Below are 19,151 nucleotides of genomic sequence, written 5' to 3'. Positions count from 1 at the left end.
GGTAGAGTTGCACGCGCTCGCAGCCTGGTCTTCCTGGAGCTGCCCCAGAGACAGTCTGACAATGGGAGTTCATCTGGGTCAGTCACCAGTGGGGGAAGCTGCTTCTGAACCCCCTCCCCGCCTAGCCCCTGCAGCTCTTGTTGTGGAGAGCCACGATTGCTGTGTTGCATCTCCTGTGGATAGTTCACCCCCCGGGAGAGGAGGCAATTAGCCCCCTGCAGCTGCTGCGGGGGAGGAGCTCTGGGCTCAGGAAATCCTGGCATGCCCAAGCCTGGTGCAATAGACTGTGCCTTCGGCCTTGCGTAGATCAAAGCACTGGCTGCACCAGACCCCTGCTGTGTCAGTGCAGACCTGGGCGTATCCTGCAGAGGGTCAGAGGCAGCGCTGCCCTTGCCATTGCCATGGCCTGAGAGAAATGCCATGTTGGCTTGGCAGCGAGGAGCCCGTTTTTTCCAGCATTGTCCTTTGCCTAATGAAGGCTGGGCCCCAGCACTGATCTGTATTCGCCTGGCTGCCGTGTTTCTGGGGAGCTGCATGAGACTACAGGGCCCGTCTGGGTCCCCATAAGTCCAGCAACTAGACAGCAAGCACAGGCCGTTCCAGCACTGGGCTTACGGCTTGCACTGAGAGGAGCCCAGAGACTGACATTTAGGCAGGTCCGTGGGGGCCTGCCACATCCGAGAGCAAGGCTGGCCCAGACGCGAAGGCACTGGGCTCAGTGACCAGCTCAGTCGCAGACTCCAGTTGGGACACAGGCAATTCACTTCAGTCAAGATTTTCAGAAGTGGCAGCTGATTTGAGGTGCCCACTGGCAGCCCGTCAGGGGCTCCTCTTAGGGTGTTTGGCACTTTGGAAAATGGGGGCTCAAGTTGGGCACTAAATGCTTGAGGCCCCTGCCAGTTGGAACCTCTGTTGGGAAAACTGACCTCAGTTTCTCTGGGCCAAGCTCCCTGCCTGTGAAATGCAGCTCATGGTAAGTCCTGTTCTCTGGGTGCTGAGGGTGGGTCCAGCAGTGATGGGGAGAGGCACAGACATGCCACTGTGGGGGCTAGAGAAATACTTATAACCGACGCTTCTCCTTGTAAGGCTGCTCAGTGAGATGCACTCCCCACTGCCAGGCCTGTGGCTGCCTCAGGAGAGGGCAGGTGCCTTACTCCTAATGTCCATCACCACCACATGGTCCCATCACCTGGGAAAAAGCCGCTCTGAACAGCAGCCCGAGTCGCTGTGAGCCCCTCGCCTCTCACTGGCTGGGTTCCTGCCTGGCCGCTCCCCTGCACTCACAGAGCTGTTTTGGTGCATGTGCCTTTGTCCTCCGACCCAGTTCTCTTTCAGGTCCTCTCAGCCTGGCAGTCACCCCAGGAAACATTCCGGGTCTGCTGTCAGGCCTAATTCTTAGCAAGGCACTGCTGTGTGTGAGCCCCTCTCGGACGTGTGCCTGCCCCTACTGGGTAATGACAAAGCTGCTTTCAACAAGGGAAGCGGGGAGAGGAACAACAAAAGGCTGGTGTCTCTGGGGCGCAGGCTGGGAAGGGAAGAGCAGGGCACACACTCCTTGAGGGCTCTGGCCAACCCACTGCGGATCAGATCCGTCTGACAGATAACTCGCCTCCAGCCAGAAGGAGGGACGTGCCCAAGACACATGCTGGCTCCACAGTGCAGAGTTCACAGCTTTCAGTGCCACTCAGAGATGGGGGGAAAGCATGTTTGAAGAAGAGAAGGCAAGAAACCTCAGTAATCCTCAGATAGCAACATCTGCGCCTCAGGATAACAAATCAGAAGTGGGGTTGCCACAGGCTTCAGTTTCATCCCTCCCTTCTGGCCCTGTCACACACAGGTTTATTTCTCCTCAGCCCTGCTTGAGCCGATACCACAGAAAGGCCTTGTCTGGTCCTTGCTGTGTTTGGTTGGGGGTGAAATGCTCACTGACAATTTTACATTTTTCATCCAATCCCCTGTAAACATCCCCATTTTCAAGCCCACCGTCCCCAATCAGGAAGCAGACTCAGAGACACTGAGCACAGGCCGAACGGAGCCAGGTAAATACTGGGTGTTTCAGGTCGCTGGAAATTCTGAAGAATTGAAAGAGAGCTGGGTCAAACCTGTAGCCGGAAGCTTTTGGTGAATTGGAAATGTTTATTTTGGATCAAAGAAAACGTGGAGTTGGAGCAGAAATGTTTTGTGTCTGGGCATTTTTAAAGGGCGAGATTCACAACCAGGATGGGGGAAGGGGAGGACTACTGTTGCTGTTCACCTTACTGCTTTTAGTTCAGTGGCTACAACACACACATTGAAAGGGCAAGAACTGGGTTCGAGACTCCTCACTCCAGGGCAGGGACAAATCTGTGCCCCTGCATACCGGAGCTCTAACCGCTGGGCTAAAAGCTGTAAGGGGATCACCTCCTTGCTGCCAGCTGGCTTGTCAATCTGTTTGTTTTTCTGCCAAAACTATTTGGCTAATTTGTTTCAAACTTACAAATAGTCTCAGGTTGGCCAAAATTGCATTTTCTGGCTCATTTACTCTTTGTCCTTCAAAACATCCCCCAGCTCTGATGATGTGAGGCTGGCTGGCGTTCGGTTCTCCCTTAGGAAGGGCTTGAGAGAAAGTCACAGCCAAATGGCAGTAGCTGGTATGATCCCACTGGGCCATCTGACTCAGTGCTGACTTCAGAGCCCTCCTTTCAGGCTTGGGTGCTGCTACTCTACGCTCCCCTCTCCCAAACTTCGCAAGGGGGATCTTTGCTTAGCCCCAGGTGTACTGCTGCTGCAGCCCATACCCAGTCCCATTCAGAGGGTGTGCATGACTAACCAGCCCAGTCTCTGATCCGTCAGGGTGGCACCACACAGCAGGACGCGATGAGCATTGTCCAGGGGCAGCCAAATTCTTAGTCTGGTTAATCTGGATGGGTGCCACATTCCAGCTGCTGTCATTTGGTCTGAGCTCAGCTAGCCCTGCTGGGAGCGTGTTCTCCTCTGGGCGTGTTCTCCTCTGGGCTACGTCACTAATGTAGCCACCAGGCAAGGTTCAAATCTCAGCCTCCCAGTCTGGCATTAAAGACCAGAATAGAGGCTCCTCAAAAATAACCCGCTGCTTGAAGTGAGACATCAGCATGCTCCCTGCACCCCCAAGAGAAGTTTTCAATTGGGGGAAAGTAGGGAACCTCTGATGGCTCAATGATTATGGTAGAAATGGGGAAACCTTCAGGTTGCTGTGCCTCTTGCTCAAACAGAATCTGCCTCTCTCAGCAGCTGCCTAGAGTGTCTATAGTTAGAGCAGTCCCTGGCCCAGGAGGATGCTGGACGGCTAGGAGACCATTCAGCACAGAGAAAGTGTTAACTCCAGCACCACCTGTGTAGCACTTGAGCTCAGACTTGCCCAGACAGCTCTGCTGAGGGCGAGGTCCTGCTAGGAGGCAGGCTTTCTTGGCACTGAGCCAGGGAATCTCCTGGGCAGATGGGCAGAGAAAATGGAGATAATGGGTGAGGCGGCTTCATTGTTTCCTGCTCCTGCCATGTCCCTTGCCCACTGGGGGACCACTAGTCACTGCCTCAGTGAGCTCCCACAGCCAGATTTACTGCGAGCCCCACCTGCTCTGTGCGCTGGGGGCTAGAAGCCAGGGCTGTTCGAGGAGCTGCTAATGTGCACAGAGTTGGCTGTCCAGTAAACTGAAGCTGTAGCTGAGCTCTCTGCAGGATCATAGAATCCTAGGCTGGAGGAGACCTCAGGAGGTCATCGAGTCCAGCCCTCAAAGCAGGACCAATCCCAACTAAATGAACCCAGCAGGGCTTTGTCAAGCTGGGGCTTAAAAATCGCTAGGGATGGAGATTCCACCATCTCTCTAATTCTCCCATTCCAGTGCTTCACCACCCTCCTAGTGAAATAATTTTTCCTAATATCCAACCTAGACCTTCCCCACTGTAACTTGAGCCCGTTGCTCCTTGTTCTACCATTCGTCACTACGGTGAACAGCCTCTCTCCATCCTCTTTGGAACCTCCCTTCAGGAAGTTGAAGGCTGCTATCAAATCCCCCCTCACTCTTCTCTTCTGCAGACTAAACAGACCCAAATCCCTCAGCCTCTCCTCAGAGAGCGAGCCCTCAGGAGGAGTTTCCTGCTTAAGCTACACAGGTGCTACTCTGCTGCTGTGCAGGTGAAATCTCCACTCCCAGTTGTGTCGGGCTGTGACTTCACCCTCTGCAGCAGGTGCTGTGCTGCTGGCAGGGCCCCCACTGGGCCAGTCCCAGAGCGCTGAGCCTGTGACATGTGGAGCAGTCACCTCACAGTACTAGTGTCATCTTGTGATGCAGGACCCAGAGCTGTGCAAGCTCCTTGGGGCAGGCAGCACTTGGGCTGTGTTTGTGCCAGACCAGGTGTAGTGTTGGTGCTGCGTGTACAAGGATGATAATCCTGTCTCCATGCCAACAACAGGGTGTGGGGAAGGGTGGTACTGGCTCCGCCAAAGCTTACCCTGAAATCTCTCTTCCCAGCACCCTCCGAGATGCAGATGAGTCAGAGCTTAGGGGGTGGAGTCATTGAAGGGACCAGAGCAATAGCCCTTGAATTTAGTGGTGTTATTTAACATTTGTATTGCTATAGCCCTAAGACCTCAACCGGGCCAGCCCTGTTGCAGTAGGTGCTAGGCAGGTAAATACTGAGTGACAGGTGACAGCCCCTGCTCCAGACAACCTGGACAGGAGCTGACCCCTCCCCCTTCCCTTACTGTGCTAGAGGTGCTGAACCGACCTTGGGAAGAGCTTAGTGATTGGGAGAGCTGAGCATTATGCAGGATTGGGCCCTTCCTATTTGTGGGGTGAGCCTTTCTCTTTTGGGACTCTCCTATACCAGTTACAGTGTAAGCCCACCTTGGGCGCTCAGTGCTTTGCTCTCCTTTTGTTCTGGTTTCTGAGGGCTGCGCTATGTGCAGCCCCCCCCAGCTGTCTGGGGGTTTCATGCATTCAGACACAATTGTCTCTTGGCTACAGCTGTGAGGAGGAGGTAGTTTTGCAAATGTTTGTTGTTGTTGCCCAATCTTTAGATTGTGTATTAATGATGTAGATTACTTATTAATTTCCAGTTATCACTTTGAGGGGTGACAGGTTCTTGTCCGAGGATCAGGCCCATAGTTTAGTTATTCTGTGGTTGGGAAACCTGATGTGCACAGGTGCAACATTCACACTGCAGGAACTCTTGTATATTTACAGATATAGTTTATTAATATACTTAGCACCATCACAAGGCTTAACAAGATAGATTGAGCAGAGTCAATCTCCTAGGGGACTGTCTGGCACATCCGAAAGGACAGACTCGGAAACAGTCACTAGTTACTCCACCCTCAACCAGCCTTGTGCATTGTGAGAGACTGAACTTGGGCTGCTGCTGCTTCAGGTGGCCAGGCAGATTCAGTCTTGATGAGCTATGCTCCACTGCCCTGAGTTCAGACTCAAATGGTTCTTGGGCAGTTCGTCCCATCCAGGAGCTTGGCTGAACTTTGCCATGGACTTTCTGAATATTTTGCACACCAACCCCTCCCTGCCAATTGGCAATGAATCATCCTTGGAGCACAAACTTGGCTCTTAACTGTATTTCCAGCATGCTGATTTGTTTGGGGCTGTACTTTCCAGCCAGGCCCTGTAGGCCTCTGTGTGATGAGGGGCAGCGAGCAGAGCCTCCTGGAACAGTACTGAGCTGCTGCTGCTAGGGAGGGAAGAGGAACCATGCTCCACCCAGGCCCCATGCTACGGCTGCTGCAGGGGACTCACCGGAGGGCATCGCTGCACAAAGTCACTGAGCAGCATTTCAGCAGAGGAGACAGCAGCACTTTGAAAAAGCAAGAGAGAAACGAGATGAGCTTTCAATCCATTTATCAAAGTGCCTGCAGCTCCCCTTTCAAAGGCGGGGAAACCAGCACCCGCCAGATGTCATCAAACTGGAGGGAGTTCAGAGAAGAGCGACCCAAATAATGAACAACTGGAGGGATTGATTTCTGAGGAGAGATTAAAGGAGCTAAACATGCAAAGCTTGTGCAAGCCTTAACTAAGTGGAGGTGTAAGAAATGCCTGTTTGTGTGGAAAGATGTAAACGCCAAGCAGGGAGAGGGCTTGCTGAGGGTAAGAGGGTGAGTGGGGGCATTAGAGCTGAGAGGAGCGGGAATGGGATACACTGGCAGGATCAAGGGTGCTGAGCGCCACTGGACCAACCTGCGAACCTGATCTGTGATGGAAATCGCTTCAAGCCAGGGCATGCTTCTGCACCCCCAGCATCCCTAGTCCTGGCTCCTATGAACAAGAGACCGGTCCTGACAGTGAGATGCAGGGCAAGGGAGGGGCTTAGGGATGTGCCTGGCCGAAGCATGGCTGTGTGAGAGCTGATCCTGTGGCTGGGGAAGGACACAATGGGAGTGACGCTGGCTCCCCTCGGGATACTCGCTGGGAATATCACCGGGGGAGCCCTGAATGCTCAGCCACTCCCATCTCCTGGCTGGGAGGAGTCATGGGCTGGGCTGCATGATACGCCCTAGAGCTACAGTGAGGTCTCCTGTTTGATGTGGCTCTTGGAACAGTTTATCCTTCCATTGAAAACACTGTCCTTCGATGGCTCCCTCCCCTGTGAATAAATACTGATCAACAACGGTGTGGGGCTGCGTGCACAGAGAGAAGGTATAAAGAGAGCTGCCCTGACTCATCACACTCAGATGGCTCCCTAAACACCTGTTAGAGGCTTGTAACAGAGCCCCTGTCCTTCATAGGCCTCCAGAACATACATACGCAGCCCAGGAGACCCCTGAGCTGCCAGCCAGGCTCAGTGGTACTAATGTCCCCACCTAGGCAATCGCTTGGGCACCTCTCAGTAACTGGAATCTCCTGGAGGTGGTTCTTAGTGGGGCTGGTAAAAGTGAAGGCCTTGATCTCATAAACATGAACACTGGAGAGTAACTGACGGCATGGGAGGGTTCCCATTGTGTTCCTTGGGACTATTGATGTGTGTAAATTTATTCTTAGGCATAAATATTTGCAGGATTAGGCCCTAAATCATTTATGCCCCGGGGGGGCTCAAACTAGTTTTGGATGCCCTTTCCCTTGGACAAAGAGTCCCTAATGGCTCACTGGGATTCATATTGCTGCAACTTCAAGTGCCTCGTTTTGAGTGTGGCAATTATATGTGTTTGATTTTCACATGAGTCTGTATTAGCTGCGTCTCTCCTTTCTCTTGCTGATTGCAAAGTGTAGAGCACGTGAATTCCTTTGCCATGTGTGTGTTAGCCTTTCAAGCGGGGCCCTCGTCTCTCACGTCCAGGGTTCTGAGCTTTTCTCTGGCTGGCTCCAGGGTTCCTCATTCATTCCTCTCCAGTCCAGTTATTTCTGTTCTTGGCTCGTCATCTCCAGGTGATTGAGCTAGATCCCAGCACTGCTCCTAAGCTCCAAGAGGCTGGAAGCTAAGTCCCATCAGAGGCTCTTTTTATTTAGTAAAACAGAGGAGGATTTTTATTTTTCTGGTGTTTGTCTCCCTCTCCTTCTCTGGCCCAGCCAGCCCACTGGAAGCAGACATTAGGGTGGGGATCCCTAGTTGGTGACTGCTCTTAGCTGTGTCAGTGCAGCTAGGGTGCTCCTGGGGACTTTGGTGGCCCTGATGCCTTTGTCTCTGAACAGTCTCTGGTGAATGGGGAGAGCAGACAGTGCTGGCACTCTCTGTGACAAGCCTCTGGGCCAGAGCTCCTGGTTCTCAGTCTCTGCTCTCGTTCCATTGCTGTTTGTCTTCGTCCTCCTTTCCTCGTTCCATCAGTTTTTCTTGTTCCTCTCAGTCTCTCCATTCCCCTTAATTCCTTTCTTTCCCCGCGTTCTCTCCCCTTGGGCTGACCTGGGGATGTGGAGTCATGCTCCCAGCCACCAACAGGCTCCTGGGTGAGCTATTGGAAGGGGGAGGTGATAGGGAGACTTGACCAAGGGCATGTCTTTTCCTGCCTGCTGTGCCCAGGTGTCAGAGAGGTGCCCAGGCAGCAGCAATGGCCAAACATGTGCCTTTGTCGTCTGCTCTTTTATTTTGTGGCTGTGAAGCAGGGTGGTGAGTATCGCAGTCACAGGAAGGCGTTGCCTCCCAAATGCCCTTAGGAGGCCCTCTCCCTGCTCTGCCTCGAGGCCCCGTCCTGCTTGCTCCCAGAGACTGTGGCAGGCAGGCTGGGCAGTTGCAGTGCATTCCTGGGGCCGCTCAGCCACCCAGTCCTGTAATGAGTGGCTCAGCTGGGGAGGGAGGGCTTCATGGGTGGTAGGTCCATCCAGATGGCACGGCCCAGAGAGGCTGGGGCTGCACCACCCACCTGGCTCTCCAGCACTCAGGAGCTGGGGCCACACTGCCCAGCAAACCTGGGCTCTAGGGCTGGGAAATGGGCCAGTGGCCACTATAAGGGGGCTGGGGCCAGAGGCCATAGAAAGCAAGGACTTTGGGTAGAAGGGATGGGGTTGGGGGGGCTGCCTCTTCAAGTCAGGGGCTCATCCCATGCACTTGATGTGAGGCCTCTGCTACAGTTCCCAGGCCTCAAGTTTGGATCCGTACAACATGTAGCTGAGCAGGTGCAGAATGGGGCAGGGTGAGCCCCAGAGGATAGGCATTGCCTTGGGCTCTGGCAGCTGCACTGGCAGACAGGTCATTCCTTGGTGCAACTGAAAGCTTTAATTCTAGCCTAGAAAGCTGATTTAGGCCCCGGTTACCTCAGCGCTGCACCTCATGTGATCCTGTAGCATTCGAGCCCCCTTTCTCCCCACAGGCATGGAAGCCAACAGTTCCCTCATTTAACTTTGAGGGAATGTGGGCTTGGAACCTGTTCTCACTCCTGGGTCCGGCAGAACTTGAACCTGGCGACCTGCTGCAGGGCCTGACTGTTCTCCTGGGCTAGGAAAGGGGATGGTGGGCTCAGGGCTCCAGAGAGGTTGCAGGGGAGAGAAGAGCCCACCCTTTGCCGTTTGTTTATCAGGTTTGCATTTTGAGTCCATGAACCCAGAGCCCAGGGTAGGATGGGAGAATCCAACAAACTCCATAGGAATAAATAAAAGCAGTAGCATGGGAGTTTGGCAGAATCAGACTCATGCTCCTCCCACACCGTTAAAAGCTGACAGCCATGCCACAGGGCACTGTATAAGTTAGGGCTGCTGGTGAGTCCCTCTCTAATCAGGGTGAGAAAGTGGTAGCAATTAGAGAAGTAGATGCTGTTCCCTGTCTCCCCTCCTGAATCCTGGGGGAGGGAGTGCAGACTTTCACCTGGTGTGGGGGGGAACCTGCTGGCTGGGCCAGTCAGGGCAGGGGTAGGACTAGGGCTTTGCACACCTCTGACCAGTTGGCAGAAGGGTAGCTGAGTATCAGAGAGCAGGGAGAGCTCACAATTTAGCCTTGATGGGTGTAAGTTTCCTGCCTCTGGTGATACAAGCCCTGCTGGGGAGGGGAATGCTCCTAGAAGCCTTTGCTCAATTCCTTGCCTGAATCTTCCTGGTGCAGAAGCTGAGGAGCAGACCCACCAAGCTGTGCCCCTCACTAATCTCCAGAGAGTCTGACTGACATTACTGCAAACTGTTCCTAGAGGCACTGTTCCCCCTCCCACCGTGACATGGGAGGCAGCCACTCAGGCGTAGCCGTGGCCTGACTCTTGTTAGGACAAGGGGTCTTCATGCAAAGTCGCCACTGAAAAGCTGGGGAATAAACTAGCCTGTGCTATGCATTCTGCCAAGCAAGTGTTTGTAAACAGAACAAGCAGGGCTACAAAACCAGTTCCACGGCTCTGCCTGGCAGAGATCTCTCTGTGTGAGGTGAGGAGCAGGGCTGCCCAGTGCAGCTGTTGCAACTGGGGAGTGGGAAAGAGGAGAGAGACTTGTAGCTTGAAAGAATCAGCCATATGGATCTCAGCTCTCAGGCTGACATGCAAAAACAAGTGTTGGGGACGGCTGGCTGGCCAAGGCTGGCTTCCCCACCCGCTGCTCACTATACTTTCTGCTCTGAGCCTTGTTTAAATAAATGATGCAATTACTGGGAATTAAGGGGAGGTAAGGGATTGGTGCCAAAACAAAGGCTTCCAATTTTCAGCTTCGCTGGAGTCTCAGAATTTGTCTTCACTCAGTTTAAAAATAATTCTTGTCTTCCTCGGGCAGTCTTGAGAAGGATCTTAACCCCGGGGCCAAGAAGCAAGCTGCCCCTATGGCTGCTGCTCCTGCATGGTTCCCCATAGCACCTCCTGCAGGAAGAAGCTGGAACTGAAGTAGATGGCTGCCCCACACAGCCAGAGCTCCTGCACTCTCCCTTATAGTGCCCCCTGCAGGGAGAAGCTGGGACTGGAGTAGCTGGGAGCTCCAGCCAGTGCACCATTCCACAAGATCTCCTTTGGGAGACACCAGCATTCAACACTCCCCACAGTCGCCTCTCTGGCCCTGTCTCTACAGTACACCTTGCTGAGAGAGTCCAGGGCTGGCAGCACCTTTCAATCCCTGGGCCTCCCTGCAGCACCTCCTGTTGGAAGAGACAAGAACTGCAGAAGCTGGGAGCTCTCCCCACATCTATTCCTGCTTTCCCATTCCCTACAGAGCCACCGGCTGAAAGTGCCAGAACAGGAGCTGATACTAAATTCTGCCTAGCCAGGGACACTAGGCTTCCAACAAACCGATGACAGGAAGAGGGGTTCTTGGAGCTTTGGGGAGCCCTGGAAGGGAATATTGCCTCCCTGTCTCTATTAAAATAGCTGAACTGCCTTTGTCTGGCCCTGCCCCATAGAATTTTTGGGGGCCCTAAGGAAATTTTGATGATTGATTTTTTTTTTAGTGTTTAATCCAGGTCTCTCAACTCATAGGCTGGAGCCCTAACCACTGGATCATCTTGCCTCTGCCTCATAAGCTGTTTAATGGGCTGGATGTAGAAAACATGCTGATGAAACACTAAATGATGCCATATGGGCTGCTGGCACACACATGCTGAGGCCTTAGCTGTATTAGTGCAGCTGAGAACTCCACCCTCATGCATGGGGCTAGCATATGATCTAGGCCCCTCTGAAATGGGGTGCGGTTGCCAATGGCTTTTTTGTTTTACTCTTCATTGCTCAGCTGTAGCTCACAGGTGTTGTTTTGGTGTGTGTCTCTATTTCTAAGTCCCCTTTACGATTGGTAACCAGCAGAGGAAGGGATTTTTAGAAAAGTGCAAAGGGGCTCATTACCATTCCCCAATTCAGAGTTGCTTTTTTGAAGTGCCTCACAGCCACTGCATTGTGGGACCTGTCAGGGAGCTCCCAGCGCCCAAGCAGCAGGGCAGGGATGGCCATTGGCCCTAAGGGGCGGACAGTTTATAGTGTGCCACAAAATCTCAGAGCCGGTGTCTTAAGCTGTGTCTGAAGGGTGGTGGTTATGTGAGGTATGTAGCTAAGGTGTATGACCACCTGTATATTCTTGCAAGGGGGTGGCTATAGGGTCTCAGCCTTGGGTTTGAAACTCAGAGGCCCCAATTTCCCCTTTCCCTGGTGCTTTTTGTGCAGTATGTTGGCTGTTGCTCTGCTCCCCAAAGGTGGCAGCAGTTCAGCCAGCTGCCTCAGGCTCCTTTGCAGTGAAAAAGGCTGTAGACTAATCCCTATATCCCCATTTCCCTGTCTTCTGCACATTGAGAGCAAAGTGCTGCAGCTCTGACACCCTCACCAGCTCAGCACTGGAGCTGGCTCTGACAGTTCTGCTGCTTCTCCCCAGTGCTGGCTGCCCCCTTCAGCTGCTGGCCTTGCCACTTCCCCCACTTGATTCAGAAAGGTTATCAAGGTTCAGAAAAGGGCAATAAAAATGATTAGGGATTTGGAAGGGGTCCATATGCAGAGAGATTAAAAAGACTTAGACTTTTGAAGCTTAGAAAAGAAGAGACTAAGGGGAGATACGATAGTGGTCTATAAAATCATGACTGATGTGGAAAAAGTGAATAAGGAAAAGTTATTTACTTATTCCCACACTATAAGAACTAGGGATCATCAAATGTTATTAATAGGCAGCAGGTTCAAAACAAACAAAAGGAAGTTCTTTTTCACCCAGCACATAGTCAACCTGTGGAACTCCTTGACAGAGGATATGGTGAAGACTAGGACTTTAACAGGGTTCAAAAAAGAGCTAGATAGATAGCTAGGATGGGTAGGAATGGTGTCCCTAGTCTCTGTTTGTCTGGAAATGGGTGACAGGAGAGGGATCATGTGAGGATTACCTGTTGTGTTCCATTCCTTTGGGGCATCTGGTATTGGCCACTGTTGGCAGACAGGATACTGGGCAAGATGGACCTTTGGTCTGACCCAGTATGGCTGTTCTTACGTTCTTACTGGTCTTGCTGTGCCCCAGTGGAGACAGTAGGGAGATTAGTATAATATTTTGACAAGGCAGGATCAGGAATTGCGCTGATAAAGCTAAAGAGATAGCTGACAGGCCCATATGTGCAGGGGGTGTGTGTGCAAAGGGTGCGAACACACCCCTTTATGGTCCCCCAAGTAAATTTGCTCCGGCCCACTGGAGGAAGTCAGGGGCTGATTTTCCCCCTCCCCAAGGAGCAAGGCCCAGCCCTGCCCCCCGGCCCAACTTGTGGGGAAGGGAGGTGGGAAATCAGCTCCTAGTTTTCCCTGGCAACTGGAGCATGGAGGAGAGAGGCTTGGGCATTGCTCCTGATGTCAGGGTGTCCCATTGTCCCTACCCTGGTACCCTATCTCCACAGAGTGAACAGGATAGCGCCTGGGAAAAATGACGGGGAAGGAGACAGGACAAGGGTATGTGGGTCTGCGTAGATCCTAGATTGACTTAAGTTCAAAAAGCAATCTTGTTCTTTCAGAGGTTGGAGGCCACAGCTTTAGTTCAAGTAGATGCCTCCTTAGAGGAGAAGCAGCAGATCACAGGACACCAACATCTCTTTGATGTGTTAATCCTGTTGCAGATGAGCCCTGATAAGATGGGTTTGAAAGGGAAAGCACTTTCACCAACAAACCACTTTGCCTGGACCTAGCACTTCCAGCATCAGGCTTGTATGTGGGAATTTCTGTGTGGGGGGGGTGGGTTTTTTTTGTAAATGTGGGCCACAAGGGTGTGAATGCACGCACGCACACCCCATAGTCCCCCAAATAAACGGGGAAATCAGCTCCAGTCTTCCCCCGGCCTGCCAGAGTATGCTTACCTGGGGGACACCCTTCACACACTGCATACGGGCCTGAGTATGACCCTCTGCCAAGGAGAGAGGAGAAGCTCCTCCTCTGGGTGCAGTTTGTTTGCAATCAGAGATGGAATGCGGGAGTCAATTGAAGTTTGCAAGCAAGTTGTCCCCCTGGGGGTGGGCCAGACCAAAGCAGATGCAAAAGCCCAGAGTACAGTGCCTGGGATTCAGTGGCTCAGGGAGCCTAATCCTGTTTTCCACAGCAGCTGCCCCAATGGAGCCAGGACCCATGCATGTATTTGATCCAGGCTCTCTCTCTAATAGGTCAGTGCCATGGACTGCAGGGGACTTCATAGGGAGTCAGAGGTTCAGAGTTCAACCCATGTTTGTTCTTCCCTACTTGTCTCATCTTTTCCACATTCCACCACAGGTCACACACTGCTCTCAGGTGCTTTCACCTAACCCCGGCTACTCTGAATGTAAGTGCTTGACAAGGCAGCAAGTGTCACCTTGTAGCAAATAATGCAGTGGCTCTGATTTGTACTCGGGTAAGCAGGAGGTGTCCTTTGAGGCCCCCTCCTATCTTTATAGAGAGATGCGGGTCGGTTAGTGAGAGATGCCACATCAGGATCTGAGTGCCTGGTTGCATTGCATACTGGGACCTGTAGTCTCTTTGAGCTGAATCTTCATACTGCAAATGAGGGCGACTATTTAGAAAAGCTAGGCATATACATATCCATGGGTCCAGATGTAATGCATCCGAAGATACTGAGGGAGTTGGCAAATGTCATTGCAGAGTCTTTGGCCATTATCTTTGAAAACTCGTGGAGGTTGGGAGAGGTCCTGGATGATTGGAAAAAGGCAAATGTAGTGCTCATCTTTAAAAAAGAAAAGAAGGATGATCAAGGGAACTATAAACCAGTCAGCCTTACCTCAGTCCCTGGAAAAATCATGGAGGGGATCCTCAAGGAATCCATTCTGAAGCACTTGGAAGAGGGGAAAGGGATCCGGAATTGTCAACATAGAATCACCAAGGGCAAGTCATGCCTGACCAAGCTGATTAGCTTCTATTATGGTTCAGTGGACATAGGGAAGTCAGTGGATGTGATATGCCTTGACTTTAGCAAAGCTTTTGATACAGTCTCCCACAATATTCTTGCCAGCAGGAAGGAAGTATAGATTAGATAAATGGACTGTGAGGTGGATAGAAAGTTGGCTAGATTGTTGGGCCCAATGGGTAGTGATCAATGGCCGATGTCTGGTTGGCCGTCAGTTTCAAGCAGAGTGCCCCAAGGATTGGTTCTAGGGCTGATTTTGTTCAACATCTTTATTAATGACCTGGATGAGGAGATGGATATCACCCTCAGCAAGTTTGCGGATTACACTAAACTAGGGGGAGAGGTAGACACATTGGAGGGCAAGGATAGGGTCCAGAGTGACCTAGACAAGTTAGAAGATTGGGCCAAAAGAAATCTGATGAGGTTCAACAAGGAAGAATCCCAAGCATTGTTATAGGCTGAGGACTGACTGGCTAAGTAGCAGTGCAGCAGAAAAGGATCTGGAATTACAGTGGATGAGAAGCTGGATATGAGTCAACAGTGTGCCCTTGTAACCAAGAAGGGTAATGGTATATTAGGGTGCATTAGAAGGAGTATTGCCAGCAGATCAGGGGAAGTTATTTGCCTTTTTTCAGCACTGGTAAGGCCACATCTGGAGTATTGCGTCCAATTCTAGGCTCCCCACTATGGAATGGATTTGGACACATTGGAGAGCGTTCAACGGGGCAACCAAAATGATTAGGGCCTGGAGCACATGACCTATGAGGAGAGACTGAGGGATTTGGGCTTATTTAGTCTGCAGAAGAGAAGAGTGAGGGGGGATTTGATAGCAGCCTTCAACTTCCTGAGGTTCCAAAAAGGATGGAGAGAGGATATTCTCAGTAATGATGGATGGCAGAACAAGAAGCAATGGTCTCAAGTTAAGGTGGAGGAGGTCTAGGTTGGATATTAGGAAAAACTATTTCACTAGGAGGGTGGTGAAGCACTGGAATGGGTTACCTAGGGAGGTGGTGGAATCTCCATCCCTAGAGGTTTTTAAGTCCCAGCTTGACAAAGCCCTGGCTGGGTTGATTTAGTTGGGATTGGTCCTGCCTAGAGCAGGGGGCTGGACTCGATGACCTCCTGAGGTCTCTTCCAGCCCTAGGATTCTATGATTCTATTATTCTATTTTTAGAGCCAGCCCTTAGGTTCACAGTACATTGGCAGAGGTCCTCAGCTGGGCAAATCCTCTTGAGCTATGCACTGAACCTTGAACCAAATCTCTGTGGCTCCTTACATTTCTAGCAATAATATCCTGGAAAAGCTTATGTGAACTTCCACCCATTCCCTGGCATGTAGATTCAGTGTCTGACTGCGTAGTGCCTGCTTGCTAACATCATAATATCCTATGGCTAGAGAGGTGGCGATCTCTCCTGCAGGCTAGAAGACCCCAGCCTTGGAATCAGAAAGTAAGATTTTTGCTACTTGTTGCTATACACTAGAGCTGGCTTCAGGCTGACCCATTCCCATTGCAATGGGACAGATGGGTAGAGGGGAAAATTGCATGGCTGGTTTAGTGTTAGAAATTCATACAAATGTTCCTACAGAAGCAATGTAAATCTAGAGCGTGCATTCCTCAAGGGAAGAAATTACAAGCTTTTCTCTGGTGATATTAAATTCTATATTGACATAATTTCCTACTTTTTTTGTAACAGCTGTGGGGTTTTGCACACTTGCACAAAAGGTCAGGTTAAGGCTTCATGGGCTTGAAGCAAGCAGCCTTCCTCCTGGTTTGATTCCCTTTGAACAGATCTGTGGATGGCATTAATATTAATGAGGTATCTAACTTAGGTAAATATGTGCGTGGGTGGCTGCAATCCTGTCCAAACGCCAGGGCTGAAAACTGCTGCCTGGGGTGAGACGTGAACCATTCATTGTCCCTAAGCAGCACCGGCGATTATCTCAAGCAGAGAGAATTTCCTCTTCTTGTTAATAGAAACATTTAACAATGGGTGCATTAAGGCAAATATTTATTAGGCTGCATGCTTAATAAAGCCAAGCTTCACCAAGCTTCCTAGTGAATTAAATATGAACAGGAGAGGTGGAAAAGGGACATGACTGGTGGCTCTTCAATTAATGCTCCCTAATTACAGCGGATGCTTCTAAATTCTCTGTCCAGGGTGCTGCACGCCTATGCCACAGCTAATGGCATGACTTGGAAATTCACCTTCTGAGCAGAGGGCTAGTGCATTGCCTATGCACAACTGAAGTCCCTTTTATACTTTCAAAATGGAGTTGGTGTGGGACTGGGGGAGTGCATCGGGCTTGTGCTAGCCTCCTACCTACAGTGCATTTCTCCCACAGATCACAGCAGTCTGCACCAAGGTTTTCTGGGTCACTGGGGTCTTGCAGCTGATCTATGCCCAGTGCTGGTACTGAAGGCTTATGTGATGGGTTCTCTGGTTCTCCTCCCCCGCTGGAATGATAAGCTCCCATGCACTGCCGCTCCTTGACCCTCATGTAATTGTGCGCTCTTGTAATCTGCTCCTGCCCCAAAAGAGCTTGGGCCTCTTGCAATCAAGATTTGGGCTTGAAGCAACACAAACAGGACAGTGTGTATGCTACCGACTGTGAGACAGCAGGGCCTGCCTGGTACAGCTGAGCTCTCATATCAGACAAACTGGTACAATTGCCTAGGAAGATTGGGACCCTGCTCTGGGTTGTTCGTACTTTACTTTTGTCTCCATCCCACAGATCCCAGAGAGCCGCACTGGTGGCTTTTACTGTCAAACAGCACTTTGGAGAAAACCCTCAGCTGGTGTACAGCTCTGTCACTCCACTGACTTCAATGGAACTAGGCTGATTTAGACTAGTTGAGGATCTGGTCCTTTGGTTTATTCCTATCATTGACAAGCATGTTACTGCTGCCCAGACAGTTGTTATGGCACAAATGTATGGGGTCTCTGTGCCCTTTTCCTAACACAGGAGGAATTTTCCTCTGCTTCCTCTTTCCCTCCAGTTTCCCAAGGCACGGAGCACAGTTTGGCTGACTATCCCTAAAGAGCGGTCACATTCCAATCACATTCCCAGGGGTTGTTTTATAGCTAAAATCTTGTGTATCCACTTGTTCTTCCTTGTCATCAGACACAGAATTGTATGGAAATGTGCCATTTTTTCCCCCAAGGTGAATTCTGTTCCTCATTCACTCCCCTACAGTGCCCTGGTTCCCAAGCACTGTGCAGCTGATTACTTGATTAGATTTCTGAGTAACTCTCCTATAAGGGCCTGCTTTTGCCTCTATTGACATTACTGTGTACACTGTAATTATGCTCACACTGCCTCAAATCAGCAGAGTCCAGACTCTTTGGCTGATGCTGAAAGCGGGAGCAGTGCCAAGACTGTTGTTGCATGATTGTGGTTGCAAATGAGAATTTGTTGTCACTGTAGCTGAAGCAGTGTTTTTGCCTCTCCCAGCTCAACTCACATAGGCTCTGGGTCAGAGAGCCACTGGTTTCTGTGACCATTCCTGTATGCTCCACCTCCCTTTAGTTATAACCCTCCATGCAGGGCTCTACTGGGGCCCGGTGACCATTCACCAGCATGTGCCCCAACCCTCAATGAATCTAATGATTGCTGGACTGTGGTTTGGAACTTAGAACAGGCTGATGCTGTCAAGGTCTTAATCTGAAGGACTACTACAGCTGACAGAGAAAGTTGGGAACCACTAGTGTAGAACTACAGTTTCCACCAGTGTGGAAGGGCATTAGTGTCTCTGACTGAGGTTGTAATTGACCCAGTGTTTCACAGGGAGTTCTGATTCTTCCTCTTCTGCAGCAGGGGAAGCTACACGTTAGTGGCATACCAATGAAGCAGCCCCTGCATACATTTTGAGGTGCTGGGTTTTTTTGAACAATAAGTATAAAAGGAGTGATTCAGAACCACTTAACCCCTCCATTAACCAGGAAAAAAGAGTTGCAAGACTGGAGAATGCAGTGAAACAATTATATTGAAATATTCTAAGTCGTGCTTACATGGTAAATGTGACAAAATTGAGTGCAACCTTAAAATAGCAGCAGCAGTCTTAAAATCCCCAAAGCAGATGACTATTGACTTGAAGTGAGTGCAGTACACCAAGATGGGGGTGTGTGGGGAAGATTGTGTTTAATTCTAACAGGAGAGAGACATCCTCTTTGTAGCTTCATTCGTCAAGAATTCATGGCCACCAGTCTACTTTGACAAGGAGGAAATGCTTGCTTCATCCTGGAGCTGTGTGAAATGCCACTTCTTTGGCCCCTGGTTATGTACTGTTCAGGGAATGAACAGGCTGATTTGATTAGACTAGTTGCTGACAGATCTGGGGAAAACTCTGGCTGCATCATTCTGAACTGGATTCAAAGTGTCCCTCTCAAAGCTTCTAAATCAGATCAATAAAGATTCAGCTACTGTCCTGCTTCTGGCCAGTCTTTGCTATGTACCCAAAGTATTGATGAAAAGCCCTTTAAATGTAGCAAAGGGTAACATTTCAGCTGCTGTTGTGCTTAGGGAGCTGTGGTCTACACCATTGGACAGTTGGGGTTCTATGAATGTTGCAGTGTTCCTTTCTCTGACTGATAAACAAATAGGGGCTAGTTGTCTAACATTGACAAATGCAACGCTCACAATCCAGGTCTAATTTCCAAATGTGGGTGCTTCGCACAGAACACCTAAGTCTGTATGCAGGCACCTGAAACAACTCCAAGCTTGCAAAGGGAGAATTAAGACTCTGACTTTAAACACCACAACTTTGGGACTCCCTGTACCATTTTTCACAACAGTGAGGCTCTTCTGCCCAGCAGTTGTGTAGTCCTACAATAAACATCAACCAGGCATTGCTCCCGTTTCTGGCTTCTCAGTGGCCTGTGAGATTGTATGAATAGATGAATTTCCACATCACCCTCAAAACTCCCAGCCAACTGGCATCTCTACGGGCAGCCTCAGCAGAGGAGGGAC

This window comes from Pelodiscus sinensis, chromosome 4 (assembly GCF_049634645.1).
Source record: "Pelodiscus sinensis isolate JC-2024 chromosome 4, ASM4963464v1, whole genome shotgun sequence".
In the NCBI taxonomy this organism is placed as follows: domain Eukaryota; kingdom Metazoa; phylum Chordata; order Testudines; family Trionychidae; genus Pelodiscus; species Pelodiscus sinensis.
This window is presented reverse-complemented; position numbering follows the sequence as displayed.